The 26836-nt window shown below is 40.9% G+C and overlaps 1 long non-coding RNA gene across 1 annotated transcript in view; it reads right to left on the minus strand.

Moving 5' to 3' along the window:
* LOC311519500 overlaps positions 1 to 26836 on the minus strand; it is a 208062-nt gene that overhangs the window by 180672 nt on the left and 554 nt on the right. The gene's annotated exons all lie outside the window — the stretch shown is intronic.

Consider the following 26836-nt stretch of genomic DNA (forward strand, 5'->3'; position numbering starts at 1 on the left):
TTGAAACTGCCTTGGAGTCAAACAATGATCTCCTGGGTTCTGCTGTGTCTCTGACCTTTTCTGGACATCATAGTTGTAATTTATATACCTAACCACAAACTCCCACTGCAGTCTCATGAATCCTCATTGGTTAAGCATCACTGTCTCTTGAATTGAGGTCCCAGCCAACTGGCAAGTTACAATAGGTATCCTGCAACTGAAACAGTTTCCGTTCATTTCTTCACCAGGGTTCCTTAGATCTCTCTCTCATGCTGATTGCTATTACTGTGAGAAACATGACCTATAGCACAGAATAGGAATCAAACAGAGATGTTCAGAGCAATTTCCAAATCATCTTATAGAATATGATACTCTTTCCAGAGATTTTAACCATCATATGGAATTTAATATCATCTCAGGTAGGGAATTCTGTGGGTAGATTTTTGAATTATATAGAAAGATTATAATACTTCTCAATAAAATTTTAATAGGAATTTTCCATAGAGATTTGGAGAGAAGAGAGTTGTTCTTGTTGTTAAGATTGCAACAGCATCGCACTACAAAAAAAAAAAAATGTTGCCACCCCACTATCGTCATCAAGAAAAGGCTTCCCAGGTTACAAACTGACGAGCAAGTAGTATAACTGGAGGATACGTTTGGTGTTAAACTTGGGATGAATTGTCAAGCCATTTTGGAGATATGGAAATATAAAACTTTCAGAGTTTTCTTTAATTGGCAAATTCTTACTATGTATTTGATCACATTGCATCTCCACAGTAGTAAGGCCTAGAAACTAAATTAGTTTTGCTTTGATTTCAACAACACTTTTTCATTTTGAAGAGCTAGATCACCATATCTTGGAACTTCTAAAATGGAAAGATCAGAACACAGCAGTCATGTCACAAAATTGTGAAGTTACAAGTAATAATTCTTGCATAACAAAAGAGGTTCATAAACGACATGTCAGGTTTGGCAATTTCATATAGCCATTGTTTGGTTTCAGAATACCACTAGAATTTCTAAGGTACATACTGTAGCAGGCATATCTTAAAAGTCAAGCAGTTTATACCATTATCCCAGTTTTAACCAACCCCGCATGTAGATTTTTATATACCAAAGGTCAATCCACACAAAAATTGTGTTGTTTTTAAGATACAGGAGTGGAGAAGGAATTTAGTTTGTCAAAAATTTCAGTTCATAAAAAAAATTCTTCATTACCTTTTTGGAGAAGCACAGAACTGCTAGCTAAAACTACTGTTGGATATGCTGTGCTGTACATTTAGCTAAAACAACATAAATTGTCAAACAAAAAACTTCACTAATCTGGAGCTAGTGTCCTTACTATGTATGAATAAAAAAACGTGTCTGGGGGTTTAAATGTCCATAGCAAATAGCATCACACTTGAGCATCCTGCCTTCCCAAAATACTCAGTCACCCCACACAGAGGAATTGGCTGCAATTGGACATTCTATCCTAAACCATATTGGAGATGTGCTTTTCCAAAAGAAATGTTAGAGACTTCACAAAGAGGAAAATCTTTTGAACTTCCATGTTTTAAAAACAGCATGTCCAATTCCACTCAAATTTGTCCCCAAAATATTCTCACCTAGAAGAGGATTGTAAATAAGAAATTTGAGGTGGATTGAGTTCAGTGGCATGATATGATACCAGGGATGAATTTGGTCCTCAGTCATCATCATTTTGGCAGCATAATGTATTCCATCCTCCACAGGGCTTTGAAATAAGGATTTTCAATTGCATTTTCACTACATTTCTATGCAAATAAATTTTGAAATTTAGACAAGATCTTCCCCTCTGCTAAAGAATCCAGCACACTCTCTGCATTTTGTGTTCATTATACCATTAATGGTACATAGATTTGCTGATGGATGGTGTCCTCATACCCTCCTCAGATTTCTGCTCATCGGGCTCCCGATGGAAGTGGGTCCTGCCTACACCTGTCTGACACATGAACCACGCAAAATCCTTTGAGGGGGATTTTTTTTTTAAATCTCTACTCACTTCTGATGAAGCAGACAAAGGATTCCTGACAAACGTGTGTTCACCTGCCCAGTGGTGATTGTGAGATAATTTTAGTCACTCTTAAAGGGTTTCTATAATTTCTCAATTCAGTGGTAGTTACTGAACGAATTTGCAGTGAAAAGCTCTACTGGTGGTCCACCAATTGTGTTGTACATAAGTTTTTCAGAAGCAGAAAAATAATGTTTTTTCATTAAAGGCCCAATGATGCCAAATTTGCTAATAGCGAGTGGTACCTTTCTACATGAGTAGCCCTACTGAAAACAACAGAATTATGTGTGGAGTAAGATACTATTCCAGGTGAGTAAGGGGAGCACAACTGGGCCCTAAATCAATTGGTGATCTGGTGATCTCTGAGAGCCATTAACTTGTGATCTGGTAAGCTCAAAATAAAAAAAATTTTAAAAAAATCATAATGGTTTTCTTAATGGAAAACAAAAAATGTTTAAAATTAACCAAAAGCTAAAATGTAACCTGGAGGCAAATTACTCATGTGGCACATCCATTATGAAAAGCTAAAGCCAACAATGAAAGAAGTCCCCACCCTCCCCCGCATTCTTTGGATGAGCAGCTACCTGATATCATCCAGCTCTGCACACTTAGACATTTTATTATCCTAGCCCATGGTTTTCCCGGTTCAACACTTACTGTTGCCACACTTTACCCTGCTCAAGGGAAGCAGCAGAAATGGGCTGCTGAATGGCAACATTCTGATCCAAATTACCCCAAGTTCAGGCTGTGCAGATTCAGAATTCTGGTTTGGCCTCTTATAGAAACAGGAGCTAGCAGTAATGTTCAGAGTAATATCTGAATCTCCCCAAAATTTAGAGAGATTTGATTCCAGGATTTTGGTTTGGGCTCAGAGCTATTAGAGAAGTAAAACACTGCAGATGTTACCATGTGGAGAAAGAAGAAATAATACAAGTGGAATTTACAGACACTGAAAGGACAAACATAGACATGCACCAATGGCTATACACAGCTGGACTTGATTTTCAATGGATCTTAAACCTGGTTTCCATTTATGCATGAGCCACTTTGTTCTAACAGAGTGCAACATGCAGAGTTTTGGTGCACCAGAACCCATGTGGCTTTTGCATGGAATCCCTTTACTGCCTGTGGACACAGATGTTTGTGTGCTAGACATGAGCTTAGGCAAAGTTGTGCACATCCAAGTGGAGGCTTCCACCTTGGGGCCAGGGGGTAACCAGAATCCATATCTATCTCAGTCCACTTTATAGTCAGCTAGACTTTAAAAAAAAAGAGAGAGAGAGAGAGAGAGAGTCAGCAAGCTAAGGTTTCCTATTATTGAGTCATTTAAACACTGAACATCCCTCTACTTTCTTTCTGTAATGGCATCAAATCCCTGCGAATTGTGTCACATCCATCCAATGGCCCTACTAATTACCTATTGTATCTTTACAACACAATGCACAAGAGAGTCACAGAGATACTGTACCTCAGAATGCAAAATATTAGTTAATATCTTCTGCCTTTAATTCAGTTTGAACCTTTTCATAAGGAGATCAAGGTTAAACAAACTCCTCTAGAGTCAACTTCTTTTCTTTACATTCCTTCCCCCCACCTCGCTAAATTATACCTTTTGTGTTTCTCTTTATCCCAGTGCAAGGCATCTAGGGAAATTTATACCACTGTAAATGTGAAAAGCCTTAATCAAGGACTTTTTTTTTATAAAATCTTTCTTGTAATTTAAAACAGTTTAACTTTCTTAACCTTTCCTCATAATTGAAATATTTTCAGTACCAGCCTATTCCTCCCCATTCATAACCCTGGGGTAACATCCAGTGCTCTGTGCTTCAGGTCCCAACGAAATCACTTCTCTTTAAGTTCAAGTCTAATCAGAATTCATAAGTGGCACTAACTTCCTTCCAAAGTCATATAAACACAAGGCTAGGTACTACATCTTGAGCCTTTATTCCAAAGCATTGCCAAAATATTATAGTATTGTCTGTCCAAGTTTTGGAACAAATTGAAAAATTAAACAGTAATAAGCCACCCGAACCAGACGGTGTTCATTCATGAGTTCTGAAGGAACTCACATATGAAACTGCACAGCTACTAACTGTGGTATGGACCCTATTGCTTAAATCAGCCTCTGTACCAGATACTAACGAATAGCTAATGTGATGCCTATTTTTTTAAAAAGGCTGAGAGGCGATCCTGGCAATTACAGGCTGGTGAGCCTAACCTCAGGACCAGGCAAATTGGTTGAAACTAGAGGAAAGAACAGAATTATCAGACACAAAGATGAAAACAATTTGTTGGGAAAAGAGTCAACAAGGCTCATCTAAAGGGAAATCATGCCTCACCAATCAATTAGAATTCTTTGAGGCTGCGAACAAGCCTGTGGACAAGGGTGATGTGACCTCATCAAAGGATCTTAAGCTAAATAAGCAGTAATGGGATAAGAGGGAAGGTGCTTTCATGGATCAGTAACTGGTTAAAAAGACAGGAGGAAGAGGATAGGAATGAATGGTCAGTTTTCACGGTGAAGAAATGTAAATAACAGGATCTGTACTGAGACCAGTGCTGTTCAAGACATTCATAAATGATCTGGAAAAAAGAGTAAACAGTGAGGTGGCAAAGCTGGCAGACGATACAAAGTTACTCAAAATAGTTAGGTCCAAAGCTGACTGTGAAGATTTACAAAGGGATCTTCCAAAACTGGGCAACACAAAGGCAGATGAAATTCAAGGTTGATAAATGCAAAATGATGCACACTGGAAAACATAATTCTGACTACACATACAAAATGATGGGGTCTAATTTAGCTGTTACACCCAAGAAAGAAATTTTGGAATCATGAATAGTTCTCCAAAAACATCTGCTCCTTGTGCAGCAGCAGTCAATAAGCTAATACAGTGTTTGGAACCATGGGAAAAGGGATAGACAATAAGACAGAAAAAATCTTAATGGCACTATATAAATCCATTATAAATCCACAACTTGAATACTGTGTGCAGTTCTGATCACCCCATCTCAAAAAAAGCTATATTAGAATTGGAAAAAATATAGAGAAGGGCAACAAAAACAATTAGGGAAATGGAACAGATTCCATATGAGGAAAGAGTAAAAACACCAGGACTGTTCAGCTTCGTTCTATAAAACCACGAATGGTGTAGAGAAAGTTAATAAGAAAGTTATTTACCCCTTCACATAAGACAAGAATCAGCTGTCACCCAATGAAATTCATAGGCAGCAGGTTTAAAACAAACTTAAGGAACTACTTCTTCATGCAATGCCGTGTCAACCTGTGAAACGCATTGTCAGGGAATATTGTCAAGGCCAGAAGTGTAACTGGGTTCAAAAAATAATTAAATCAGTTCATGAAAAATAGGTCCATCAATGGCTATTAGCCAAGATGGTCAGGGATGCAACCCCATTCACTGGGTGTCCCAAAACCTCCGACTGCCAGAAGCTGTGATTGGATAACAGTAGGTGGATCATTTGATAAATTGCCCCATTCTGTTCACTCCCTCTGAAGCCACTGTGGGAAGACAGGATACTAGGCTAGATCACTCTGACCCAGTATGGCCATTCTTATCAGGGGTGAAAGTAACATAAAAGGCTTACCAGTATGGAAGGGGCGGGGCCTCCGGCCGAAGCAGTGGTGGTCAGCCTCCCCTAGTCAGCCCATCTGCACTGCCTGGCCCACGCTGCCCAGGGCTCCAGCGGAGATTTAAAGTGTGTATGTTTGTGGGTATGTGGACATCGACAAGCGGTAGTGGCAGCAGCCGGGAGCCCTGGGCCCTTTTAAATTGCCAGCTCCCAGGGCAACTGCCCCTTTTGCCCCTCCCCATTGGCGGCCCTGCCAGTAGGGTCCCTGCCACCAACGGGGTGGGAAAAAGGGGCAGCAGCGTTAAAGCACTGCCGCGGTAACGCTTTAACTTCGGCTGTGTATGGGCTGGTACTGGCAGGCACTTCTTACCGGTATGCCATACCGGCCTACTTTCACCCCGGATTCATATGTTCTTAACCCACAGGCTCTCGTTTGCAGGTACTGAAACAATATGAAGCAGTTAAGGGGAAAGGTGAAGGTGTGAAGATGCAGCAAAGAAAGCGTGCTAGACTTTAGGGAGGAGGAAGTGAATTAGGAACTGGGTAAGGCTTATTCAAATTTGTTAGGCTTATGCATAGGGCTTCTGATTTTTGGTTCAAAGTGATAAACACCGCTGATACAAAAGCAATTAAATCAGTGTTTATTCAATAAACACCAGAAAAGGTTATTTGTATTTAAGTGATTGTCTTTGTCCACATACCCACAAACATACACCACGCATTACAGTATATACAAAGAGAAAGTCCCCCAAAACGTAATTTTTGGACATCTACATAAAACACAAATTGCTAAAAATAAATCCCAAAACACAGAAGCCCTAATTATGGATTAAGGCCCAGATCCTCAAAGATATTTAGGCGCCTAACTCCATTGAAATCAGAGAGTTATATGCCTAAATACCTTTGAGCTTAAAGCCCTGATTCAGCAAAGCACTTAATGACATGCTTAACTTTCAGCATCTGCTTAAGTCCATCCCTATTCAGCACAGCACTTAAAGATGTGCTTAATTTTAAGCATATGCTTTAAGTTCTATGCTGAACAGGAATGGACAAACATAATTTTAAGCATTAAACTTGTGCTAAACTGTTTGGCTGAATTGAGGCCTAGAACTGTGGGAAAAACAGGGCTAGGTATGCTCAATCCCCTATTTTCGTTATTTCAAGCAGCAGTAATTAGAAATGGGAGTATATCATATACACCTGCGACCTACCATTGAGGCTACCACCCAGCTGGGGAAAAGGACAATGGTGAAGAAAGGACATGAGAGGGTTTCAGGGTAATGTTTATGAAAATACACCAGTATGCATTGCCACAGATATTCTAAACTCTCCAAAAAGTAATTAATATCAAAGGGACATTTCCAACTCCTGTTAATATCTGCATACATCAAATGGCAGTAAGTCCTAGAAAACTGAAGAAAGAAAGAAACAGAAGGAGTGGCCATTCTTTCCTGCCCTACTGATCTTCAGAGAACAAGTGCATAGCAATTACCTTATTAGGCAACGCACAGCCAGACATCTCAGGGCTTTTTATATTCTTTATTTAGAGACAGAAAACCTAAGGAAGGAAAAGCTGAAATTGCTAACCTCTTGCCAAACTCACGAGCTATGCTCCACTGATGGAGGAACATGGCTGGACCTGCTACAGGTTCATTTCCACAGTAAGCAGCAATTATGGCTGGATTTTCAAAAGGGGCCTAGGAGATTTAGACATCTCCTGTTCACTTCCAAAGAGATTTGGGTGCCTGACTCCCTTAGGTCCTTTTGAAAGTCTATATGGATCTGTTTACATCATTAATGCCATTTTTACAATGCAGGCATTTGTCATCACTATTGACATGGACATGAATATTCTTATTTGCCAAGAATTTTCTGTCCAAAACCATAGGTTTTACCCACACAGTTATTTGGCTACCCCTTAATATTTGAAGCAGAGAGGGTGAATGGATGTGTCAGAGAGTTGACGAGGGAATATATAGCATTCCATCTCCAGATCTTTGGTTCAGATCTAGTCTAGCTGGTTGGTCGTAACGGAAAGTTATTACTGTTCGATGAGACAAGGTGGGGTGAAGTAATAGCTTTTATTGGTGATACAGACAACCTTTTGAGCGTAGACAGAGCTCTTCTTCAGGTCCTTGTTGAGCCCATAAAAGATATTACCTCAGCCACCTTGTCTCTCTAATATCCTGGTACCAACAGAGCTACCACAGCAGTGCAAATTACTATATGATTGCTGTTCAGTGGCCTTGGTGAAAGGATTTGGTGATGCCTCTCCAGTTGATAAGAATCCATAGCACAATACAATTGACTCTGCCTTTGGCAGCCTCAGGACAGAACCCAAGGGCTGAATAGTTCGGGAGTCTGAACTAATCACCTCCTCACTCCCCAGAGATAGTTTCTTGAGGTCTAGCAACCCAGCATTTTCAGGATCCCCAGATTTGCCCAAAACATTTTGATACATAATTTTAGAAACCCACAGACACATTCCCTTGCTCATTTACAAAAGTCACAAGTGATTGTCTATCTCAATTGTGGCAACAAAGCGAGGATCAGACAGTCAAAAATAAACTATATTTAAAAGTGAATTTGAGAGTGAACAACCTAACAGCAGCATTTTAAAACATTTTTTTTTTACAGTATTAAGCATCTCAGTCGCATATATTGACACATTTGGGCCTGATTTTTAAACTTTGCTTCTGTTTGTGAGAATACAATTTTGCACCCAATCAACTGAAAGCACAAATGCTAACATTTAGATCTCTAAACTGAACTGCAAGCACAATCGAATAGTGAGGTACCCAGCTGCTGACCTTACATTCACAAAAATGAAGGCAACATTTAAAAGTCAGGCCCACTGAAAATCCATAACAATATTTATGTCTATTGACCTTATAAATCAACTAAACCTAATCAACCAAGAACAAAACCCATTAAAGAAACTGAGCATTAACATATGAAAACAACAGTATCAATAAGGCCAACACAACTCAAATTCAACCAAGAGAACTCACAAGGGAAAATATATGCTTAAATTATTTGAAAATCCTACATAAGATTGAAAAATAGCATTGCATGACAACTGCAACCTTTCAAGAGGACACATGTTTTTCAGACACACACACAATTACATATATACATTATGCATCCTGAGGAAGCAAAACAGCTTACCCACAAGCTATAACAATGTCGCTCCAGCTCCTGCAATAAAACACATAGAAGGAGACTCTAGGGGATGAAGTTTCCATGAGATGTTCTTCCCTTATCATTCCATCAGTGGGGTCAGGAAGTGACAAACCCTTCACCCCTGGAATAGGATGAGGAACCTGTTAGCAAACCTGACAGAATCTCTTGTGATCCACGGGAGACTAAGGACATCTTCACAATCTGAGCAACTGAGGTAAATAGATTAGTAACTTTCAGTCACTCCTGAGCCAGGATAGGTTCAAACAGGCAACCCAAATTCTCATCATCATTCTCCTGAGCCTTCCTCCCTCTATGATATCATTTTTGAACATTCAGCCTATAGGATGAGGATATAAAATAATGTCCTTGAAGCTTGCTGTTTCCAAAGGCCTATCAGACTAATGAGAAGCTGTTGATATTTAATTTTGCTTATAAAGCACATGTGAACAGGTACTTTTGAAAGCATGAAGCAAAATATTAGAGGCAAAGTATTTGTTATTTATTATCAGAAGCTTTACCAGATTTAAGAGCTACCCACTAGTGTGGAGCTGGAATCTTTGTCACTCTCCCTAAAGAACTGGTAACATTTAGCTAAGATCTAGGAGTAACCTTTAAGATACTGCTTGCAAAGAAGTCACCAGGGATACCTTGAAGATGTTCAGGCTGGAAACTTTTCCTTCTCTAAAGAGAGAGAAAAGCACTATTCATTATTTGGAGTGTACTATGAGCAAAAGACCAGCTAAACTAAACCAAGACATACTGTAGCTAAACATTTTAATTATGTCTCCAAGGTATGCTTCTCCAGACACTCAGGGCAAAGACAGTGGTACCAGATTTAGGAACAGGAGTAATCACTAACCGAGGCTAGACAGACACATGCTGTTCAAGACAAAGTTTCTTTCTCAAGAAATGTTCAGTTAAGAGAGAAACATATGAGCTCTGTAAGCTACACAAATGCAACAACCCCTCAGCAGAGGATCAAACACAGGCAAGGAGGATTGATCAGTCAGTTACCATACAGGGCTTCAGTCTATTCGTTGCTTCATTTTAATGGGGGAGCCATTATTCACATTTTCAGATACCTCATCTCAACTTTCCTGAAAAATTTGCACCTACAAGTTTGGAAGCCAGCTTCAGGTCTAAATTTGGCCCAAAGAGTCTTTGCTGTCATGCAGGTTGGAGAGTGAATTTTGTTGCTGATGATGAACAAAGGTTGCAAATAAAAGTTATTAACTCACCTTGTAGAGCTACTGTGACATTCTATACCCTGGGGGAGCATCCTGGAACCCCCATATTCTTCATTTTTATATAATCATGATCTTACATATATGGCATGCCTTGTAAGGTATCAGGGGAAAGGTTATGATCTTCTGAAAGTCATTTTGCTATCCATATATGTGTATCATTAATGCATGTGAAGTTATGAGAATTGTGTTTGTTGTATGATTGTCACTAAACCATGCTGTAAGTTGGGGAATCAGCCAGATATTAGCCCCCCCGCCCCCCCCTCCAGAGACAACAGCAATATAGCTGGGTGTGGGGCGCCACATGCTGTTGTGCTGAGTGATCACAACACCTGGAGGGGTTTGCTGCTGGTAACTAGCAAGACATTGAGAGAGACAGCCCAGGCTGGAGAGAGTTCAGGGGGCACAGCAGTCCCACAGTCCCAGGCTGCACCCCGGGGATCCCCTCACAGCTACTATACAAATAAGAGACATAATTTGCCCTCACATAGTAGCTATCACCCAAGGAACTCAAAGCCCTTCATAGATATTACTTAAGCCTTGCAACACCACTGTGCATATTATTATTCCCAGCTTATAGAAGGGTATACAGAGGTTAGGGCTGAGCTTTTCAAAGCCATCTCTTGGATTCGGATGCCCAATTTCCATTAAAATTAATGGGAATTAGGTGTCAAAATCCATTAAGCAATTTTGAAAATCTCAGCCTGAATGTCTTTCCAAAGTTCATGAAAAAAATGCTAATAGCAGAATTGGGAATTAAACCTAGGATGCGCTACTGACATTTACTCATCTTCTCTGGCCTCCAGGCTCTACTGCCTTTAAATTTATAAAATATAATGCTGAGGAAAGGCCACTAACGTCTTCTATACTCTTCAAGTATGCAGGTAAGTAACATCCTTAATGAAGGTGAGAGCTTAGTTTCTGACTAGAGTTTAGATTCTGGAAAAACAGGTTAAAGAAAACGTCTTCCTTGGGGTAAAGCAAGCATTTCACTGCCCTTCCACCACCATGCTCCCAATATCAGAGAGGACTGGCTAATCTTTACAAAGTTCTTGTAGGCCTGGTCTCATCAGCTACCGTACGTTCTCTCTCTGACTCCCTGGGCATTTTGCTTTGGACCAAACTGTGGGTATGTCTGCACAGGGATAAAAAAAAAATGCATGGTTAGCCTGGATCAGCTGACTTAGGCTCCAGGGCTGAAAAATTGCCGTGTAGACTTTCAGGCTCAGGCCATAGCCCGAGCTCCAGGGCCCTATGAGGGTGAAGGGTCCCACAGCTTGTGCTCCAGCTCAAACAACTACACAATGAATTTTAGCCTGACAGCCAAAACTTGAATCAGCTGACCGGGGCCAGCCATGGCTGTGCCAAGAGTCTTTTATCCTTGTGTAACCAGACCCTGTGAGACAAGTAGCATCACCTCTGTGGTGTTAATGTGTCCACTCATTTCATCATTTCTTGGGGTTCACAAAATTAATGGCCCTCCTCATTAACCCACAAGGATTTTACAGTACATATAAAAACAGGTATTTGAAAACAGGCATAAACTGGCTCATGCATGTGAAGGGCACAATTCATACCATACACCCACAGATGATGAAGTGCAGAGAATGGAGCAGACTATAGAGGCAGTAATGGATTTGTTTTCAGTAGTGAACTATACTCACTCTCTTTCTGCAACAATTTTGGGCAAGCCTCATGCCACTTCTGGCTCAAAAAAAAAAATCTCTCTCCTTGCCAGGCTACTTCACAAGGTGAGGCTTAAACACCTGTGCCTCAGATATACACAGCTGTTTGTGTGCAGCTTGCAAGCACTGATCCTTCTGTAAAACATGCTACATGCTGATTTGCTTGACTTGCATGCCCTAGAGTGATTGCTAGACCATAGCCATAGCAGAGAGACAGCTACCAACCACATAACCCACCCTGGATTTTGTTACAAAGCAGTCAGTTTGCTTGATTCCCAACCAGCTATGCGGATAGTACATACAGCATAGACTATTCAGGCAGGATGGATGTAGCAATCTACTCCTACTTTAGTCAGAGCCAGCCTTGGCAACCCAGCAGGCCCCCTTCCTAGTTTTGATTTGGGGGAGGCTCTATTGACATGAAGGCCAATCTCACCTTCCATTTTTTAAAAGGAGAGTCACAAAGTAGGCCTCTCTCTGCACACAGTCCTGCACAGGTTCCCCACCACTGTGGGGCCTTTTTTTTTTTTTTTAAATAATGTGCTGAATGAGTCCTTCTCCCTAGAGTCAAGACACAGAGTAAAATCTCTCATCTCCCTGCAAGCCTAGGTTTCTCTAGCCCTTCCTTTAGGCTTCTCCTGCCTTCCTGTCTCTCTTTTAATTGTCCTCAGCTGAGGAGCTGAATCACCTTAATTGGTAATTAATCAATTATCTCATCAATCCATCCCATGTGGAAACACTTACAAAGCACAGCCACTCTGCTACAAGGAGTAAGTTGGCCCTTTTTGTTGTGGCGCTCTCTTTGACAACATTAACTCTCAGCCTTAGCAATTGATTTATCACTAGCATTTTTCCTAAAAATCCCAAGTTATTAATGTTCTTCCCAATAACTACCTGTATTGGGGCCCTCAAACGTATGGCTGTGAATCTGTTGAAGCCGTGACTTCCATGACCTCTGTGACAGACTTGCAGCCTTAGCCATGAGACAGGGGAGTTTGGGATACATTGCACGGGCTGCTCCAATATAAAAACTGGTAAGTATTATCAAGTAGAAAATGAGAAAGAGAGAGGGCTGCACTGACACAAGAGAGCTCAGGTAAAAGCAAAAGGCTAATGTCCAGACTCTGAGGAGCAAAAGAGAGACAATTACCGGGAGGGGAATGAAGCACTGGATGAATATGAAGGAAAGCAGATGAGAGGGAAAGAGAGGGTGCATTCAAAGAAAGAAGGAAAATGATATTAAAGAAAAGAAAACAGAATACACAGAGAAAACATTAAGGAGAAACAGAATGGGTCAGCCTTGGACAGGGAGAAAAGGACAGTTTATTGAAATGGGGCGGGGGGGAATAAGGAATAAAAGCAACAATTTTAGATCAGTGAATTTCATTTATGCTCCTTTATTTTATTGTACTTTTCTGGCAGACATCCTAGATCTCTGCTTTTGAGGGGAAAAAAGTGTGATAACTTTTTTTGAACCCTTATGTTATAGTAATACGGCTGGCAACTTAGGATTCTATAGCTACTTAATTGGAGAGAAAGAGACATTGAAACCCAACTCAGACTTCCTCACCCTCTGACTGGGACATGGCAGCCTCCAAACCTCCAATTAATTCCAAGAATGATCCCTTAAAAATGCCTTTCCAACACTGGCAGCTCTCTCCCTAGGTGCTTCCATGGCCACCATCAGTCTTATCATCCCTATTTTAATTTTAAATGGGGGAACCAGCCCTGAGAGCCTGATTTGTGGCTCAGTGCCAGTTCAAAGTGACTGTGTGGACCACACCCTGGGCAATGCTCTGAGCACAAAAGATCTTCCCCACCAGGCACAAAGCCTCTGGGCCTTCTCCCTGCTGCTGGAGTGGGCGGGGGTATTCCAGGTTAGGAAGGGATTGGTTAGAACCTATGTAATTTTCTAGCTATTGCAAGGCCCATAGGGGAGCAGTAGCCAGGCTTGAATTAGAGAAATCCTTAAGGCAGCCCTAGCCTGTACCAGGGACTGAACCATCCCCCAGCAGACCCAGGGTCACTAACTAGCCACCTAGAGAATGTCTTTATTGCAGTGAAACACTGCCGCTGGCCCACCTCAGCTGTCTCTGGCTACGGAGATGCTTAATTGCAGTGTAGACAGTTGGCTTCAGCCTGAACCCAAATGTCTACCCCGCAACTAATCAGCCCAGTAGCTTGAGCCCTATGAGCTTGAGTCAACTGACATGGGGCAGCCACAGGTATTTAACTGCAGTGTAGACATACTCCCAGGCCCTGTGCTAGATTCTGCACCAGGACAAGGATTAACATAGCACAGAGTTTAAGTGACTTCCCCAAGGCCTCAAACAGTCTGTGGCAGAGCCATGGACTTAAACCCAGATCTCCTAAGCCCCAATCCAGTGCCTAAACCATAAGACTGTCCACACTAGGAGGCTCATGGTGGTGACCCAAAGAGTCTTCCCATTTCTTGTACAAAATGAGTCAGTGACCTTTTCAAAGTTCCAGAAAATCTTCTTGGTAGCTTCCCCAAAATCACCAGGGAAGTCTGGAGCATAGTGATTGCAAGGAACGTGAGTCAGTTAGGTTCGGGGGCGGAATGGGGGAGATCGAGGAACTGATTCAGAGCTTTATGCCAAAAAGTGGGGGACAAAACAACACTCTACTTTTAGTAGGGGTGTGCTGAGCTCCATACAAAGATTGCCATAAAGACCAGAGTGGTGAGGAAGTGAGTATGCAATTATTTTATAAGCACCAGGTCCATCAGATCAGCTGCTTAACAGCAATGCATGGACAATGTGTATTTCCATAAAACATGCAACCAACATGTTCTGCCACATCACATAACATGCATCATCAGAGTGGACTTTACTATACAAGACACAGATTTTCAAATCAGTGCTGACAGTCATGTGCACAAATCCATTTAAGTTAAGGTAATAAATAATGGGATGTGCTTGTTACTCCTGCTGTGATTCTTTATCAATGAAAGTACCCCAATGCAGCTGGATGTAGAAGACCAGTTCCTCAGCTGGCATGAATGGGTGCAGCGTCATTGCAGCCTATAACTTTAAAGCATTCTTTTCCTTTTGGAGGAGTAGGGTGAATTGCAATTTGTGTACTTGGCACCTGATCCAGAACATCCTAGTCTGGTTGGCCTAGAGATTTCCTTTTTTTTTCCCCCTCTGTGACTACGAAGTGTCCTGATGTGCAGATAACGCAGCACTCCACCTGCAGCTAGCTCCAAACAGCGTGATCATTCTCATTCACTGTGATCATTCTTGTAACTCCTTTTCTAATAATGACTGAATGGGATTAAATAGTGTCTGCTTTACTTGTGGTGCATCAAACAGGGCTAAGTCATCCATCCACTATTTTCCTACTCAATATGATTAACTGGCTCTTTAACTCCATCTTCTTTATCTTTTCAAAAGCTTCAGTTGTGACCAGGGTTATAAATAATGAGACATACCAAGGTGATTAAACATTTATTACTGTGCCCCAAACCTGAATCAGCTCTTCCCCAGCACTGCCCACCCACACATACATACTAATTTTTTGTTAGCATTCTTGCTTGATTTCCTAGCTTTAAGTCCATTATATCCCTTTGCATTACAGCAATCACATTCCTGTATAATGCTATCAAGCACGAGACGCACACACCGGCATAATGGTCTCAAAGCAGTGTTAGCAAAAAAATATATCACTCATTCCTTTCTCATAAACTGCTTACTCATAGGCTACTGAGACTAATTACATCTGTGTTTCTTTCAAACCAAGTTTGGACTGCATTGGATTCCCGCACCCTGCAAAAAAATGGTTCACAGCTTCAATTAGGAACAAAAATTAGCCACAATCATGAGGTGGATAATTCTTTTCACAGAAGACTTCATCTAAGTCAATTGGCATTGCAAATACTGAGGCCCCTAAAGAAAGTGAAAGGGTGGGGGAGAATAAATAGTACATTTCTCCATGAGCAGCAGCAATTCATTATCAACCAGTTAGCTTGGTAATAAGCTCCCATTTCTCAGTTTAGGATATTTCCTCAAATATTGGTAATATAATTATGATAAAGGTTGAAAGCACAGTACAGTTCTCAACCACGAACAGTCTACGAACAATTTGTCTTCTACTAACAGACGGGAGAGGCTCTAATTACACTGAACATTTCAAGAAAAGGTTGAATGTTTGCCAGACAACACTCCATTGATTGCTTTTAAAACATAGTACTGGGTTGCTAAAGGGAAAATATGGATTCTTAGCTCTAGGTAATTAACTTTCACGCTGTTCCCTTCTTAAACCCTAATGAAGCCCCCTTGAAGTCTTCATTACTAAAGGGTATTCGTTAATGAAAAAGCAGATAGTCAGCCAAAAGTCGACCCCATAACTTTCTCCTTTTTCATTTCTTAGGGCTCAATAACATCTTTGAAATGAGTAATGATGGGCTGAAAAGTGCAAAGGGTGAGAGATGCTTAATGAGACAAGGCCAGACAGCAGGAAAGGAAAGCCCTGACAGAAGGGAGAATAAGGGAAAGCAGGGGGAGGGAGTGTGATTGAGAAGCAGGCAGGAGGAGGATAAATAAAGGGAAGAGAGACCAATACCAAAATTTTGCCACGTGACATCACCCTTGAAATCCAGTAGAGCAAACTGTAAAACTAAGAGGGAAAGAAATATCCCTTCAAAAAAGAGTAATACAGACAGACCCATGTTGCTGACTTAGTAGCTGAACCTCCTGGAGACTGGAAAACGGCAGTGATCTTTAATATTTCTCTGATATGACGACTGGATCAAATGCACTCTTCAAAAATTAGGGAGCAAGATCCAATCTGCTTGATACTGGTGATAGGGCTCCAAGGCACCATCTGCTCATATCTGTAAACTGCTTGCTACTGTTGGCAGGATCCTTCACAACAGAGTGTCCATCCGAGGATGATAATATCCTCCTGCTGCAAATGGAAAGCCTTGCGCCAGTAGAGGTATATCAACCATCTAAGGAAATGGGATCTGTCCTGTTGGCTCTATTAATGAAGAAACCTTGGGACTGTGGTGTCTAAACTGAGACATATCAACATATCCAACAAAGTACCAGACTGCTTTTTACAAGGCTTCAGTAAAATTGAAGCCACAGTGAGAGTGTGTTTCAAGGTGATCTCCTAGTTCCTGGGCCAGACAAATATACAACAATCTCGTGACCAGTCTGCATCACAAAGGCCTATAATATTACAGCTGGAGAGCATGGTCACTGGTGCTTCTTTGCAGAACTAAACTCAAGACATAAGTTTTGCTGCCTCCTCATTGCCCATTTCCTAGAATTTAGGCTCAGGACCAATGGTAGCAAGCAGCAATGATTTCAGTGCTCTCATTTTGGCCAAAAAAGGCTGCTATATCAGGCCTTAGAGGTTATGAATTCACATTCTTCCTCACATCCCAGATGCGCATAGGGAACTAGAGGTCATCTTCATCCCCCCATAGTGCTTCCATTGGAGAATTTGGCATTTGCAAGGTTTTAGTTTCTGAAGATTTTTTTTTTCACACCATTCATTAATTAGGATGGGTCCCAGGTAAAACTAAGATCACAATAATGGCCTGGTATGAGGAATCTTGTTGAGCTCTGTGGTGAAAGTGATGTGGGTCCTGCCTAGGCAGGGATCCTCTCAATAACAGATATTTAAAATTTCTAAAACTCCATAGGACCCCCAAAGTCTTTTATCCTGTGAACTCAGCAGGTAAATTCTTGATAGCACATGCAGTTTGTAAACAAGCCGCATTCAAGTCATTTATGAGAGAATTCAGTGTACGTATACTCCTGAAACCTGGCTATTTAGTGCTATAGGGTGCCGAAGAGCCCTTTGAGATGCTAAACATTTGAAGGAAGAATAATGGCTCCAAGTTTTGAATTAATATGTTGCCCAAACTAGTAAGTGGCTGCTTCTGAGACACCTTTGGGTAACACCAGCGTTCCATTTGCACTAGAAGAGGTTGCATTTTTAAAACGCTAAAGATTGTCTCTAGTTCAGTGGTTTATCCAGCTTTTGAGAGGGTGTCTGAACTCTCAGTGGGTAAGTGTCTTAGGTTTCCTGAGGTTTTATGTCCTATTAAGATATAGCAAAGAATGCAATTATTGATTTCCTTTGTTAAGCTTCTGCTTATGTCTATGGTTTCTTTCGATAGCTTGCTAGAGTAGTTAAATCCTTCTAAAGCTGGGATTTATATTTCTAATTTTAGGACTCCTTCAGTTTAGGCTGCAGCTGTCTCCAAAACAGTAGCCCTCTTGTGTTTTCCCTTACAAGAATTTTTTTAGGGTAAAAGACTGATCTAAGCCCTTTACCTGTAAAAATGCTCTATTAGAAATACAGAGAAAGTTAAACTGATCAGCTTCAAATTAATTCATCTAAGGATGCAGGATCATTCATCTAACGATGTACTACAGATATTACACTGATACAGATTCCAGTATGTCACACAAAAAACCAAACACATGCATTATGTAAAGTCCCAGTGGTAGCGAGAGATAAGATAAAAACTGAATTTGACTGGATGGTAAAATTAGATGTGACCGAATGAATTCAGACACCAACTGACTGAGTTAAAGGTATGGTCATCATAACTAAACCCCAAGAAGACAAGGCATTTTATACATCCAAGAGATTTTAATAAGACCATCAGATGCGAGCACTACCCCATGAGAATACATGCGGAGGTTACATTTTAACTTTAGGATATGGATGAGATAGAAGTAGTTGCTGATGATCTGCTGATTCTTAGGGAAGAAAACGTTCAACCCCAATGAGAGATTTCAAAATCTTCTGCAGCATCCCAAAGACAAGGAACACAAACTGAACAGGAACAAATACTGGACCAGGCTGAATGAGATTAACTATGTATGACACATATTCGGTGACACTGGTAGTCAGCTGCATCCAAGAAAGGTTGAGAAATTCCTATTTCTACACAGTAACAGAAATATAATGAGCTTAAGCGGAGAAAACAACTGGACATAGGAGGAAAATTTAATTAAATCTACTTAACATTATTAAGCCACCATACGCCCTTTTAAAAGCAGTTACAGTTGTTTCTGTTTTCAACAACATGTGATTTGGATGTCCTCTTACATTTTTCTGGGTTAGGAAACTAGGTTTGGAAGCAGTATTTTGTTTAATTATTGAGAAACTACTGAAATTATTGAAAAAATATTTGATACAGTTGATGACACTCAACTTTAAGGGCCAATGTTTCAGGATTTGCCAAAGCAAGTAAATTTTTCTAAGGAGTTTCATTTTTTGATTAATGTTCAGAAAAAAACTGTTTTGATCCCTCAGTCCCAGCAGCACTGCTACTATCCTTAGTGCTATCACCATCTGTACCTATCAGCCACAACCTCCATCACTATCACCCACCTGCAACCAGCAACCACAAGCCCTAAAACTACCATCCATCTGCTCCCAGCATCACTCACCAAGACCACCAGTAGCAGATGGGGAAAGAGGGTGGTTATCTGCCCTGGGTATGAGATACATCCACCATGGCTTGTGCTTGTATCATAGCATCCTGATCTGGTCCCAGACAGTCAACCTCAATACTGCTCATAGCTGGTTTCTCAGTAGTGTAACGCCCCAGTAATCAGAGTATAATAGTGACAAATGGACCTTTAATATGTGCCTCTCACAGAACACTTGCTGACATCTACAGAAAGTGTCATGACAATCTGGCTGGACAGTTCCATGTCTGGTGGGGAAGAGTAGATGGAGCAGAGCTTGCTGCCTGGTCCCAAGAGAGGAGTGATACTGTAGATTAATAAGATGGAAGATAAACAAACAACCCATCCCCCTCTGTCAGATGGAATCAGAACTGCTTAGGTATTTGGGGTTAGCTCTCTTTCTACGAGTTCTACTGTGAGGAGGAAACAAACCTTAGTGACACTGACAGCTAATGACAGGTTTCAGAATAGCAGCTGTGTTAGTCTGTATCTGCAAAAAGAACAGGAGTACTTGTGGCATCTTAGAGACTAACCAATTTATTAGAGCATAAGCTTTTGTGGGCTACAGTCCACTTCATCGGATGCATAGAATGGAACATACAGTAAGAAGATGTATATATATATATATTATATATATACATACAGAGAAGGTAAAAGTTGCCATACAAACTGTAAGAGGCTAATTAGTTAAGATGAGCTATTGTCAGCAGGAGAAAAAAGATTGTGTAGTGATAATCAAGATGGCCCATTTATACGGTTGACAAAAAGGTGTGAGGATACTTAACAGGGACAGAGACAATCAAATCTTCAGGCTCAGCAATGAGAAACTGTTGTTTTTAATAGAGAGTTTGTGCAGTTCCTCAGGAATGCACACTCGGGCTATTCAGGTCTTAATGCCAGGGTGTGACACTAAGCACTACTAAATCACACCCTACACGGCTGCTGTAAAAATCTTTGTACAAAATACACCCTGTGAGGTATCATTTGAACACTAATAACTCACTGATCATCAATATTCTTGCATGATATATGTATGCAGTATGTATGAGGAGTTATGAATATGCTGGAATTACGACTAAAGTGTGTGTAAACCAGGTATGGCAGATGTTCTACTCACCACTGGCGTGCCTCTTTGTGGTCACGGCTGGGGATTAGCTCTGCCAGTCTGATGCCCCTTCCTGCAGGTGCTCACTCAGTCTCTCTTTCTCTCTCAGGGCTCAACTGCTCCCTCTTCATGGCTCGGCCTTCTGGCCAGGTCAGTATAGTTTTGCCCTTCCGAGGGTGTGCATGCCAAAGTCTCTTTGTACCAGCTATCCCAGGCAGTCTCCTAAGTCACTGCCCCTCAATGGTGCCACTTCCCCAGTGGCTGGTAGGGGAACATAGGCCCACCCTTCTCTCTGGTTTACAGCCCAGGGACCCTGAAACCAGCAGCTGAAGTATGCACAGTCGCACACCTTCCTGCTGTTTCCCTGAACTACTTCCTACATTGCTTCTGTGAGGCTCATTCTCCACCCTCCTCCGGGTATGCCCTTCTCTCCCTAGCTCAGAGAGACTTGCTCCCTGAAGGAAGTCTCCTATTAGAATTACTACTGCATGTTCCCACCCTACCAGCATCTCTCCTTTTTCCCATATAGTGTTAAATAATTCCAAGATAAGACTCAAACTGCTTTAAGAAAGATATTTAAATATTATGTTACATATACTATCTTTACCTGGGAATATATTCTTGTAGGTATCAATGGGTTTCTCAAGTTCTGAGACACGATACTGTGTATATATTTTGTGTCTTCACGTTTACCTCAACTACATAACAGATCATGATTCTCTTCAATGAATTGTCTTTTAATCTGGTGGAAAACTTGACTTTTCCATTCATTTTTCTAATTTTACTGCATATTTCTGATGTCTTGAGATCTTTGTTTATCCATCCACCGTACTTCCTCCAACTCTCTTTCTTTGGCTGTCTTATAATTCTTTGTGCTATTGCCTTACTTCCTTTTATACTTCATTAGATCTTCACCATTCATTGTATTTTTTGCTTTTTTATAGGTTTTCTTCCTTTCTTTAACTGCACTTTGCACTCCTCATCCCAGCCATAGAAGTAAGTTTTTAGTACCGGGGTACTTTAATATCCTAGGTATGGCCGCTGCTATTAATCCCTTTGTGACATTATCATTGAAATTCTCTATATCATCACTCACATCATGAAAAATTCAGTACATTTTCTTGTAAATAGCTAGTTAGCTTTCTTAAAATTCCAGGTGGGTAATTTTCCATTACTGTCAACCTTACTTTGTCCTTGAAAAGTAATAAGTGTAGGGAAATGATCACTCCCCATTCCTTCTTCCTTGTATATTTCCCAGTTGCATCTGCATCTGCTTTTGTAATTCCCAGGTCTAAGCAGGAAAAAGTACTATCTGCTGCATTAAATCTAGCTGGGTTACCATCATTTAAAACCACGAGATTGTGCTCATCAATGAACTTTTCTAAGCATGCACATTTTTAGCAGTTGTCTTACTTCCCCGCAATTTATTATGACTATTTAATTCACTGCATATAATATATGGTCTTTTAGTATTCTTCACTATTTCTTGTAGCTCTGGATTTTCTAATTTCCCACATGGGTTATAGATATTATAAGTCCTTAAAGAAATATTACTTTTCTGCACTGAGATCTCAATAGCATTATAGTCTAGGCTTACTTCTTCATTCTCTACTGCTATGTACTTTTATCTTTCCCTTATAAAGTACAAATGCTGCCTCCTCCTCTTCCTAGTTTTGAGTCTGGCCTAAAGGCAATATATATCCTGTGATTTTAAATGAAAGCTTTTCAGCCAACCATTTTTCCTAGCTACATATGACATCCGGTTTAGCTTTCATTTCTAGGATATTTTCTTTTAGTTCTTGACCATGAGCAATCAGACTGCTCATTCCAACAGAAGATTGACATCCCTATACTAGTCATATTTCACCATTAACTTCATTCAAAAGTGCATGCATATGGTCCACTGACAAGTTGCTAATAGATGAGTATTTTTCCAATGCCCTTGCTATAATTTTCATTTTTTCTTATTTTTCCCCCAGTTTGTGAGGTAAAATTTATCACTTTTATCATAAATGCAATAAACCTTTCTTTTTTCATTACTAGTTTATCATCGCCTATTTCTTCTACACTGTTTATCATATTCTTCATAGAATGAGGCTGTGTCTGCAGGTCTCATTTTCCTGTGCTGATTGTCTCTTCTTTCTCCACCTGATGCTTTCAGAGTCTCCTTACAGCTTCCAAATAAGATATGTTATTAACAATTTTTGTCTTTAGTATGTCTTTAGCTTATCTTGCCTCTATACACCTGCTGTATTCTGGAATGCAGTTAACACATTTGACCTCTATCCCTTTTGTACAATTTGTCTGTCCAGGTGAACTTCATCCTTCAATCAGTCCTCATTGCTCCCTGGTTCCTCCTCCAGGTGCAGCCTAAGTGGTTAATTGGCACACCTAATCATCTTAATCACACGGGGTTATTAAACAGGTGTATCTTAGAAAAAACAATGTGTATTTGATTCTCTGACCAGCCCAATATTTAGGCAAACATAATGAAGGTCCATATTTACAAAAAAGCAGAAACAGGATGATCAAGACAGCAGGGAGAGAAGATGGCAAGAAACAGAACAATTTGCATTTCAGCAAATACAAGTACGGAAGAAAGAGCATGGCGCTTCTTTCTCTACCAAATGTCATGGTGTGTTCCTCACAGCTCAAATGAACTTTACTTTGCGGGGTAACCCCCAGAAGAACCCGTTTCAAAAATTTACTGGTTTATAAAGACAGAGGATCTGAACCTGAAGTAATATGCAATTGAATCAACTGCTTGTATACAATATTACTGTATTAGAAGAGTGTATAGAATGAGGTCTTTTCTGAAGGTAATGGCACACTGGTGATTGATATCACTGTGGCATGTCAGTAACATTATTGGAGGAAATATGGATACTTAATGATATGATGTTTTAGAGTCTGTGACCAAAAAGGAAGAAACAGGTTCCCTCCCAGACAGGAGAAAAGGCAGCTATTTACCTTCTCCTACATAAATTAAGCATGGTAGAATCAAAAGAATGGAAGCTCCATTTGAAGAACAGCATGAAGGCATTCTGCCTCTTGAGACAAAGTCACTAAACTTTGAAAGCTATAAGCAAAGAGAGAAGCCATCTTTGGCATCCATCACTAGACAGATAAAAGGCAACAGTGCTCTTGCAAACTGAGGGAAAATGGGTTTTTCAACCAAGAGGGGGTTGAAGTCTCTGGAAACTGAACATGGGTGAGAAACCATCTTGAACCAAAGGGAAGGGTTTATTTACCCAGTTAAGTTGACAAGCAGGTGAGTTTTGTCTGTAGAAGAACAAATAAACCCTATTATTTCTCTGAATTTTCCAGGTCATTACAGACTGCACCATTTGGGGAAGATTCAGGACTGGGAGTCTGTTGGGGTCACCTTGCTGGTTGTAACCAAGGCTGGTGGAAGCTGCTGTGGGGCTGTAGACAGGCCGCTGGGGTCAGAGCCACTGAACCAGGGCTGTCTAGCAAGAGACAATACAGCGTGTGACATGCATGCTTGTAGACTGGCTGTGAGTGTTTTAAGCTGGCAGCTACAGCAGAAAAACACTCAGGGTTGCAGAATAAGTGGTGACACAACCCCTCACTGTTCCAGACTGCACCCCAAACCATCACACAAGGCTAACAGGAATAGGAACACTGGCCAATTTTCTATTCTGGTGTATTCAGGTTCTTACACCATGCTCATTATCACCAGAGTAGCACCTTCCAGTAGTGTATTAAGCCAACGTGACTAACATCTGTTGTTTGTTTCTTTATCTCCTCCCCAGGGGGAAAAATGGGTACAATGCAAAATTCTGTTTTGGAATTTTTATACACACACACGTTTCTATACACACCATTGCTGTATGTTTATGTTACAGAAGGCAAAATATGAGAACTGCCCCCTTGCATTTATAGCAGAGGGGGGAGAGGTTTGAGACGGTCCTTAGGTCCTGTAGGAGTTCACTACGCAGTCTTCAGCTAGTCCCCACAAAAGCTGTATTGTTTGTATTGTTATTGGAGTGTCTAACAAAGCACTGCAAAAACTACTGTCATGTCCCTCATAAACTCCTGGCTTTCTTTCCTGCAAAAGTCGAGGGGATTGATTATTTTATCACAAGAAAATATGGATAGAGGGTGGCAGAGGAAAAAAGAAATATTCAAAATAATGATAAAACTTAGGTCAGCTTAGAAATTGAATTGCCATATACAAAAGTGTGTGACAATAGCACCTCCATCTGACCCCTGCTCAAAGCAGTCTACATTTAGGGCCGGTGTGTGGCTTACACTTATGATGCTGCATAAGGGGAGAGCACAAGGGGCTTTCCTGCCTTTGCAGACCCCATAGATGGGCCCAGCACAGTTGTAGTCCCTGCACTTCCTTGCTCACACAAATAGACCTCTGCTAGTGCTCTTCACTATGGTCTCACTCACCCACTGCAGAAGCCAAGATACACAAGGGGGAGCACACTACCCTCTTCTAAGGGATGGAGCATCCTTGCAGCAAACTCCTCCTGAAGCTCTTTTGGGGCCATGAAGCTCTGTACCACCCCCACTCTGGGCTAGTGACTGACAGGCACAATCTTGTCTTATGTGTGGGCTGTACTGATTTTCTCTCCCATTGGCACAACTTTGGGATAAGCCTCTCTGCAGGGATCTATTGCTGCTTATTTCTGTCATCAAAAAAAGGAGGCCAACTAAATCCATTTCAGTCTCTGTCTTCACATGCCCTGAATTACCTGTCTTCTCATTTCTTTGCCCAACCCTCCACTCACCTTGTGTCACAGGCTATGGCATTTATAGGTCATCTCATTTTACACTGAATTGTAACCTAGATCCTTCAAAGGACAAACCGTCTATCACACAACATTATCTTTTTCCATTATAAGTTATTACACAGGATTTGATCCTAACACCGGATTCATTACAAAACAAGGGCAAAATCCAGTTTTTTCCTAAGGGTTTATTATCAACAGAAAAAAACCTGGTGAGATTTGAAAACAAAGGCAAGTGAAGCCGACCCATTTTTTAAACGTTAAAGTGAAGCACCAGCACCCTCTATCAGGATTTTTCAAACACTGGCAATAGTACAGTGATTTATTCTGAATGGGAAATATGGCTTTACTAGATACTTGTTATGTATTGCAATCTTCATAAGTCTGCTTTAATTAAAGTGCTATTTCTTTTTTAAAACTGACATGCACCACTGCTATCCAGAGCTCTGCTTTGCATAGATATTTTTCAGCACTGTGCAGCAAGTTGTTATGCAGTACCACTCCAAGAAAGTCTCACAATAAGAGAAGTGATAATGAAGACAGCAGCTGTTACTAAATTACTAAAACAAGACAGATTTGTTGGCAAACACTAATATTCTGGGTAAGTTTTTTGCAAGTTCGACACTTCTGTAAACAGCCATTGTTTGGGCTCCTTGAGTGGTGTAGGACAGTACCAGTTGACAGAGGACTTATGGTTTTGCTGACACAGTCAGCCGCTCTCTTGCAGTGATCCCCATCACAGGAATGTAATTAACAGCCACCTTGCCACTTCCTGTCACTTCTCATCTTTTAGAAAGTGAATTCTAGTGCTTGGGATAGGACCAGAATGACAACCCTAAAGGCCAAAGTCCTCTATTTTCCCACGTAAGAGGAATTACAGTCAGCAGCAAAGCATACTTCCCCATATCGTCAAATGAAGGTGCTACAACTACCATCTAGAGGAGCAAACTTTCTAGTTCAGTCTCCGTGCCCCTTCAGTCCTTGACCTCTCAGTTAAGACAGCGAACCAATGCCCAATGGAGTCCAGTTCATTCCATGCAACACATTAAATAGCTGTCTGATAGTGACTGAAAGATACTACCAATATGGGCAGGGTCTGAACCAGAGACCAAAAGGTAAAAGGCTACACATGTAGAGGGTCAGATCCTCAGCTGGTGTAAATTATTATAACTCATTGGCGCTAGACTGACATATACCAGGTGAGAATCTGGCCCAAACACCCTGAGCTATCAAGTCCCCTCAGATTACTGGATGTGTTTTATCATCCACAATGACCTTACGCTTCTGAGAAATTTCAATACAGGAGCAATCATTTATTTTACTGACCATTACACCATATAAAGGAGCACAACATAGCTGGCCATTGATCCTTCAGATTTATATGCCTTTGCCAAGTTGTCCATACAGTTACAGGTGTGCAACAGGTATTTTGAACTCTGGTACATTTGCCTCCCTCTCTTTTCCCCAGTTCGTGGTCTGAAATAGTCAGCTCCCTGGACCGAGAAAGCCAGAAAGGTGGCATTTTCCTCTATATCATTACTATTATTGTTAATTTTACAGTGCCCAAAAGTGTACTAGGCATTGTACAAATCAAACAGCCACTTCCTGGAAGACCTTACAGCCACATGTTTAATGTGACGCCATTAGACAGGGAAGGAAACAGCAGAGAAGGGAAGGCGCTGAGGAAGGACAGTGATTGCATCAAGGAGATCATGTAATTATTCATTTTATGTATGGTGCTGTCTGGCTGAATGCGATTCATAAATTTTAAAGCCAGAAGGAACCACCAGATCATCT

Source organism: Lepidochelys olivacea (genome assembly GCF_965140295.1).
Source record: "Lepidochelys olivacea isolate rLepOli2 genome assembly, chromosome: 4".
Taxonomy (NCBI): domain Eukaryota; kingdom Metazoa; phylum Chordata; order Testudines; family Cheloniidae; genus Lepidochelys; species Lepidochelys olivacea.